The 8,828-nt window shown below is 48.6% G+C and overlaps 1 protein-coding gene across 1 annotated transcript in view; it reads left to right on the forward strand.

Annotated features, from left to right (window-relative positions):
• The window catches only part of RNF144A (ring finger protein 144A), a 367,507-nt gene extending 359,011 nt beyond the window's left edge, over positions 1-8,496 (forward strand). Inside the window, exon 10 of the transcript XR_015248833.1 lies at positions 8,298-8,496. The gene's annotated coding sequence lies outside the window, so the exon portion shown is untranslated. The remainder of the gene's footprint in view (positions 1-8,297) is intronic.
• The last annotated feature ends 332 nt before the right edge of the window (positions 8,497-8,828 follow it).

The following is an 8,828-nucleotide window of genomic DNA, read 5'->3' on the forward strand; positions in this document are numbered from 1 at the left end:
GAAAGATGCTAGGGAGGAAGTGGCCCTTGAGTGAAATGTCAAGGGATTGAGGGACCATTCACTAGAGAACTCAGATGGGGGGACTTTAACTGCAGAAGAAGTATCCTCAGCAACAGCCAAGGCACGGAGGATCCTGAGTGTGTGACACATTGTGTCACTGTCCCAGTCCACTGGGACTGTAGAATGCATACCAAATATGAGTGGAGTGGAAGGTAGGGTCTAAACCACTGAGAGTCTTTTAAGCCATTGTAAGAAATTCAGATTTTTGTTTGTTCATTTTGGAATCGTAGAAGTCTTTACAGAGTTTCAACCCAGAAATTCCTTAAACTTCTATCACTCATGACTCCTCCTCAGTTGTCAGAAAACAACACACAGTTACCTCTTATGAAACTTCCCAACAGACCCAGACTGGGTAGTCAGCCTTCCTGTGTATGACCACATACTAGCCTCATCCCCCACTCCGACCCACCACACTGGCATGAAATGATCACCCCATCACTGGTACTACCTGGGACTGAATCCTCCTCAAAGGCAGGAGAGACCTTTTCCATCTGTGTCTTCCCAGAGCCCAGTGGCAGGTTCAGCAAATGGAAGACACTTATGGAATGAGGAAATCAAAGCGCTTTTCTGTTTCTCTGTAGTTCCATAATTTAACAGACATTTATTGACTAAAGCAACGAGCCAGTGTATTCGTTTGCTAAGGTCGCCATAACAGAATATTCGAGACTGGATGCTTAAACAACAGAAATTTATTTTCTCGCAGTTCTTGAGGCTAGATATCTGAGATCAACTACCAGCAGGGCTGATTTCTCCTGAGGCTCTCTTCTTGGCTGACAGATGGCTGTCTTCTTGCTGTGTCCTCATGTGGTCCTTCCTCTTTGTCTGCCTGTGTCCCAGTCTCCTCTTATAAGGACACCAGTCATATTGAATTAGGTCCACACATATGACCTCATTTTATCATCATTATCTCTTAAAGGCCTGCTCTCCAAAAAAAGTCACACTCTGAGGTAACTGGTGGTTAGGACTTCAACATATGAATTTATTGGGGGTGTGTGGATACAATTCAGTCCGTAACAGCTGGATAACGTAGAGAAGAAAAAAAAAATGCTCATCATCTAGGTTAGCTACAAATCCATAGTTCACCTTTAACCACAGTTATCCTTAAAAGTTTTTTTAAGTAAGTTTATTTATTTATTTATTTATTTATTTATTTATTTATTTGAGAGAGACAGAGACAGCGTGAATGGGGGACAGGCAGAGAGAAAGGGAGAGAGAGAGAATCCCAAGCAGGCTCAGTGCTGGTAGCACAGAGCCCGACACTGGACTCGAACTCACGAGACTGTGAGATCATGTCCTGAGCCATAGTTGGATGCTTAACCGACTGAGCCACCCAGGCGCCCCCACGGTTATCCTTTAGAATGGTGTCTGTCACGCAATAAATACTGATTGAGAGAACACCTGACTGTTAAGCACTGTACTTCCTCATTTATGATCAAGGTAACGGCACCGACTCCATAAGATTCGCTGAACGATTCGATGAGAATAAACGTATCAGTGCTTTGTGGACTTCTGTATGTTATAAAATACAAAGATTTGCTGGGATTTTTCTTTGGTTATTTGTCCCTGATCCTTATTTCCTGCATTGCTCTCCAGAGCACTCAAGTGGCTGCTCTAATCTTGGTTAGTTGGCTCAAGGGTGGAATTTGCACCATGGAGCAGACGGGGAGGAAGTTTTCTTCCATTTCTTCAGTTGCAAATACGAGGCCCTCAGAGGAACAGAAAGGACTCATGGCAGAGAAATTTGGGCAAGGATTTGGGCTCTCCACCCCACTGCCTCGCCTCGCTGCAGACCCTGAAGCGGGGTCAGGAAGGAGAGTTAAATGGGGGGTGCGGGGAGACCATGCAATGATTTTCTGAAGGGGTAAAAAAAGCTTGTCTTCTGCCTTCTAGACGGAAGCAGCCAGCCCTGGACTAGCACGGGTGTGGGGGCAGGGGTGCCTTGGGATCTCCAGACTGCGTGTGGAGAGGCGGAAAGACCCCGGAGAGGGCGGGCCACGTGGGATGGTGGTCAGAACCACGCGGCTCCCCTAACGACTGCAGAGCAAGAGGCCCACAGCGGCCACGTGGGCAGGTCAGCAGAGAAACGCTGGATCCGAGTGGGTCTGCAGATGGGGTTGAGCGTTCTTTCGGTTTGAGGAACCTCTGCCTCGACACGGTGCAGATCGTGAACTGAGACGGCCTGGCGGCAATGGAGACGGAAATTCTGGCTCAGAGGAGATCGTTTCTGTCCCCACTTCCTCCAGCAATCTGAATGAAAAGACTCAGTTCCGGAAGAACTAAACAGATACTCCCTGCACACTGGGTCTGTGGAAAGAGATTCAGATACCCCGCAGTTTTTAACATTATGGCAGTGTCCCAATGGACGAATACAATTCATAGGAAACACCTCTACTCTGCCCTCAAAGTCAAACAGCACACTCGAACCATTTCTGTTGCTTTTATTGGATCTCCTTTAAGTTTTCTACCTTCATCATAAGGGTGTGTCCGGTATTTGAATGCGGTCTCCAAAGAATGGCCAGGGCCCCCTTCTGGTGGGAACTTTTGATTGTTTCCAGTTTTGTGTAGGGGGCACTGTGGACAAGAGCACGGTGGGGGGGGGGGGGGGGGTAGGAAAGCCCCGGAAGAAGAGTTGGAAGGTTTCACACTGTCCTGGACGAAGGGATCGGTGGTAGTGGTCAGAGAAAGAAGGACAGGACGGAGGCATCTTAGAAAACCTCAAACGCTGAGTGAAAGAGCGGGTGTCTTTGCTCCCCTAAGAGTGGGAGTGTATTGCTCCCCTAACTTCTGTGCCAAGCAAGGTGCCCCGGGGGGGCCGCGCAGCTGAGTATCACTCTGTGTGGACAGGGTGAATCCCGTGCCCAGGATGCGTGGCCGCTGCATGCTGTTGGGCTCAACCCCACCTGCCAATGACTGCCACCCTCAGGAATCTTTCCGGAGAATGTGTGGAACCTCCGTCCACTGCAGGGCAAGGCGTCCTCTGTGTGGCCTGGTGACCGGAGCCGGGCAGCCCTCTCAGGTCTGACTCCATCACCGATGTGATGTGTTGCCAGGTGCCTCCCTGAGGGTTTTTACCAGGTGACACTAGGAAGAGGGGAGAGAAAAAGGGCCTCTGGGAATGACCTTCAAAGACACCAAGCAGACAGGTCCCACTTCATCGGTCATTTGCAGAAGGGCCTTCGTTGTCTCTTCTCCACAGTTCCAGGTCTCCTGATGGCATGACCTGTGCCCAGGGCAGACTGGCCTGCACACGTGGGACACAGGTGTCCCCAGGGCATACCACTGGGGAGTGGTTGGGGCCTCAGAAAGAGGGCCAAACGATAATTATGGGCTCTGGTCGGAACTCAGCTCAGAGGACATCACGGAGGAGAGGGGCTCAGAGACGCATCCCGTGGCCACACTCCACACCTGCCCCAGCTGCACACACCCAGAACTAGCCCTCCTGCTGCACCATTGCCTCCGTTTACCCGGACAGCGTGGTTCCTCACTGTGACGGCCACCTCTTGCTCTGGGTGCCTTGGCGGGAGAACATCCCAGGATGCGAGGTCGGTCTCCACAGTTCGGCCTTGGACTCGGCCTCCTCTCTGCTCGGTGAAGGGCAGACCATCATTTCAGGTACTCTAGCCTCCTTTTCACTGCTGGAGTGTCTGCCTTTCTCTCCTCAGATGGTGCAGGCAGGCATCTGTATCAACCCCTCCAGGGCTTTCAGCCTGCGCTCTCCTCAAATCCTTCCCAGTCCCTCCAGGGCTCCCCTAGAAAATGCTCCACTTTTGCCCAGATTTCTAGAGTTTGATGCCAGGTCTTGCCTAGTTCAAGTTTGCAGTTTTTTAAAACAACATTTTCACGGAGATACAACTGACAAACCAGAAGGGCACCTGGGTGGCTCAGTCGGTTAAGCGTCCGACCTCAGCCCGGGTCATGATCTCGTGGTTTGTGAGTTTGAGCCCCGCGTGGGGTTCTGTGCTGACAGCTCGGACCCCGGAGCCTGCTTCCGATCCTGTGTCTCCCCCTCTCTCTGCCCCTGCCCCGCTCGTGCTCTGTGTGTGTGTCTCTCTCAAAAAGAAGAATAAACATTAAAAAGAAATTACAATTGGCAAACCAGACAATTCACCCGTTTAAAGTGTATACTTCAGGGGCACCCGGCTGGCTCAGTGGGTAGAGCAGGCAACTCTTGATCTCAGGGTCAGGACTTCAAGCCCCACGTTGGGTGTAAAGCTTAGTTTAAATAAACGAACGAATGAATGAATGAATGAATGAATGAATGAAATAAAGTGCACAATTCATTGTCTTTTAGTATCTTCACAGAATTGTGAACCATCACTGATACCTAATTCTGAGCACTTGTACTGCCCAGAAAGAAACCCTATCCCCACCACCTCGCCACCTCCCCAACCCTTGGAGGACTGTTCTGGACATTTTGTGTAAATAGAATTGTTATATGTGGTTCCCTGTGTCTGGCTTCTGTCCCTTACATCACGTATTTAAGGCTTATCCATGTAGTGGCATGTATCAATACTCCATTCCTTTTTTTTTTTTTTTTTTAATTTTTAAATGATTATTTATTTATTTTTGAGAGAGAGAGAGAGAGAGACAGAGCACGAGCAGGGGAGGAGCAGAGAGAGAGAGGGAGACACAGAATCCGAAACAGGCTCTAGGCTCCGAGCTGTCAGCCTGGAGCCCAACGCGGGGCTCGAACTCAAAAACCGTGAGATCAGGACCTGAGCCAAAGCCGGACGCTCAACCGACTGAGCCCCCCGGGCGCCCCAATACTCCATTCCTTTTTATTACTGAATAGAATCCCATTAAGTAATCACCATTACTTTATCCGTTCATCAGTTGACAGGCATTCATGTTCAAGTTTTGTGTGGACACATGGTTTCATTTCACTTGTTTAGATTCCCAGGAGTGGAATTATTATATCATATGGTTACTCTTCATTCAATATCTTGAGGATTTCAGTGTTTTAATATATAAGTGAGAATAAATGTACCACCAGGGATTCCAACCTGTGTATGGAATCAGTGGGAGATTGACATTCTTCCAGACATTTCCTTAAAGAGACTTGAGATTTGGGGGCTGCAGCAGAGGACAGATATTTGAGAGACATGCTTCTATGTCTCCCATCTGCCTGAAGCCTGGAATTAGTTGCAGAGTTGGGACAATAATTTGGCCTCCCCACAAAGGATGGGTGGTTTGGGATATGTCATGTAATTTCCTGGAAGCTCTTTCCTCGTCTGTAAAAGAAAGCTGTCATGATCCCTGCACACGTATTTTGTCATCTTGCCACGAAGTAATGACATTTACGCGTGTGATGAATTTCTTTTGGTGTATTTAGTATTCGCCATGTCACAACCTGTGTCATTGCAGAATGGACTTGGGAAGGTCTACTTGACCGTGTGCTGCACACATTGAGGTGACACGGCCCAGGGGCAAGGGACTTGGTTTTGGTCCTTATTTCCATATCCCTCCCCTCGCACCGTCCCCACTGGCAGTCACAGCCTCCAGACCCTGTGTCTCATGTGTGTCGCCCTTGCCTAGAAGAGGCGGTGACCACACTCTCTGAGTGTTTAGTGACCCCAGTCACCCCAGCCCGCAAGAGGCAGCCGCCTTAGGTTGTGTAATAGGATTCTTCACCATGCTAAGTGTCCCGAGGACAGAAGGAACGGTAAATTTATGGTGGCTTTTTCTGCCATGTAAGTGGTGCGATTAATAGTCACCACCTGACTTTTGTGAAAACTGCACTCTTGTCTAGCCCCGTTCCGGCTCAACTTCAGGAAAACTAAATTTCATCCGGTCTAGTCACTTTCCAGTACTTCTCTTTTGAAGTAGAGATTGTATTTCCCACTTTAAAGGTGGGGAGACTGACGTCATTTGCATCGAATACTGCAATCAGATTTCTAAGAAGTCCTTCCCCTCACGGGCCGGGTGGGTCCCTGGATGCCTAATGTCTAGCACAGAACCGTGCTGGGCTTGTTGGAGCCTGGGTGAAAGGAACAGCTGCCATTTATATGGACCCATTTATGTGGATCTTACCTTTACATAAAAATTCCACATATTTACCATGATCTTTTGCCTTCATTTTGATTTTTTGTAAAGTGACATTGAAATATTATCAATCATAATTAACATTTTCTGGCATCCCTTTGTATTTTGCGCTGAGGAAAATGAGACACTTGGCCAATCTGGTCAACACCCTGCCCTAGCGTGCAATGCCCATCCAGTGAATGTTTGCCTAATTAGAGAATTAAATGAAAAATCAAAGACAAAACTACGTCCATGTTCTTTTATTGTTGGGGCAATCTAGGGAGACGCTACATCTTCCGACCGGTTGTAAGAGCTGGTGCTCAGGATCCAGAGATGCTTATGCAAGAGATCCCACCTGGGATGCATGGTCTTGCACGGATGGACCAAGAAGGCGGGGCAAGGGCGACTGAATGGTTGGGAGCAGCTTGGCAGCTGGGAGGCTTCACAATCCTCAGCCCCCTTCCCCTGGCACGGTAAAGCGAACAGAACACCATACCCGTAAGCGAACGGTGTGGATCCCATCTCTTGCTGCGGCTGGGATCACTCTGCCTCAAGACAGTGGAGTAACCAGGTGTGCACTCCGGAACCAGAAATCCTACAGATTTCTGGCTACAGATCTGACTCAGCCACTTACGGGCTCAGGCACTGGACGAGACGTAGCCTGAATCTCTGTTCTTCACGCGAACGGTGTGCACAGTAACAATGATCAACCTCAGAAGGGCGCGCTGAGCATTGCGTGGCGTAGGGAAGGGGTCTAGTACAGCACGTGTTAAGTAGAAAAGCTCCAACAGAGGGCACCGTGGAGGACTGCGAAGCTCATGGGTCACATTAAGAACTCATTTGCATGGTGACTGACCCCTGACCTCAGCTAGGGATAGATCTGTCCGGATCCTCCTGGGGCCAACAGCTGCTCAGCTGTGACAGACCACAGACTTGTTTGCAACGCGTACGCCTTTGTGTTCACATCCCCCGAGATACCGCCAAGCTTTGCAATGCAGCCGCCAACCACTGCCATTCATTGCTGCTGGAGCCAGAGCGGGGGCAGAATCCAATCTCCTTGCAAGTTCTTTAGATTCCTTGGAAGAAACTATTCCTGTAGAATATTAATACAAACTGTTATTATAGAAATCCGCCAAAGTCGCCTTTCTTATTTTGCATCTCATGGGAAACCGTAAATTGAAGGCTTCTAGGAAATACGCCCTTGACTGGCTTTGATTCTTTCTCACAACGATTTGCAACATCGGGATTTCAGAGTCCGTTTGGATCCGTACGTGTGGATCCCTGACAGAATGTACCAGAGGGGGTTAGGCTAGGTAAATACACCTCCACTGATTCCAGGGTCAACAGTGCCTTTCAGCTGGCGATCGTTCAAGAGGGAGGGATGAGCCAAGCTGACTTCGGACCCAGCTTCCCACGTAGGAGCTTTGACAGTGGGGATGCCTACACCTTTGAGGGAGGCCGTGTGCAAAGGGCAAGGTTCTTCCAAATGCACGCATTTCCGCGGCGGGGGTCATGCTCTTTCCTTCTCGTCCACTGGGTGTGCAGCGCGCCTCCACTCCACACGCTGTCTGGCTGGGTTCTCCTCAGTCGTTCCTTGGCCTGGAGATCCTCTCAGCTCTGTCAACGCATCCTTCTCCATGTTTGTTCTGTGTGTGTTTGTCTTTCTGGGATGAAGTTTGTTTTTCAAGCTCTGACAGACTGGCAAGGCAAACAAGGTTGCCATTTTTGTTTTGTTTTGTTTTTATGAGCACGGCAATTTTTAGCCCTTTGCAAACAATCCTGAGACTTGGGAGGTTATAATTTGGGACGCCATGTGCAGAGGCACACATTCAGATCTTATTGTGGCTGAGGGAACAATCTGAAGGGAGCGGGTGGAAGACAGATTAATGTGGGTGATTTATCAGTTGTGAAGGGGCCAAGCTCCTGACAGCACTAAAAGGCAGAATAACCAAAGTGGAAACGAATTGCATAGAACATTTTGAAAAATTAATTTCGAAGAGAATGTTTATGTCTGAACATACATATGTATACAGAGCGCATAGATAAACATCACATCTCACACATACACTTACCTCCTGCGTCTGTATGTCGGGCTGCTGGCAATCTCATCGTTTTGGGACCTGCAGAAGGAAAGACAAAGGGTCCCTGAGTGCAACAGCCAGCTATGTCAAGGTTGTGAAGCAGACACGGGAGATTCTGTCATTTCCCTTTTACAGGTACCGGAGCCAGAGGGTCAGAGAACATCCACCAGTTTGGACGAGGGAGCTGAGAAGTGACTCAACCCAGTCCGGGTTGAATCTAGAAGACTCAGCCCCGGGGGCAGTCCCGAAACGTTCAGCCTCTCTCCTCAGACTCACATGTGCAGCTCCCATCATTGTCTTCTGGATTTTAGCAACTGGGCCCATCTGAAAGAAGGTTAGTAAAAAGGTGATCTTGTGGCTGGACACAGACTATAATTTATTTCAAGGATGTGTGAAAAATCAAAGGACCATCGAGAGAGAAAATTAACAGTGTGTGTTAGGGGGTCTTTTTTATATACATAGCGGCACTGTCAGTTTACTCTATGTTTTTTCCTTCTAGACAGAATTTTACACAACAGCTCTTTAGGGGGTATGAGGCATATATATTTACAGTGATTTTGATTCAGGTCTCTTTGTAAGTCTCACCTTTGTTATTTTGGTCACTGGTTAAACCACATTGTAAAGGTGCACATCGCTGAATTCTCAAAGTGACACATCTGGGTTGGA

Source organism: Puma concolor, chromosome A3 (genome assembly GCF_028749965.1).
Source record: "Puma concolor isolate L17-30 chromosome A3, mPumCon1.1.hap2, whole genome shotgun sequence".
Taxonomy (NCBI): domain Eukaryota; kingdom Metazoa; phylum Chordata; class Mammalia; order Carnivora; family Felidae; genus Puma; species Puma concolor.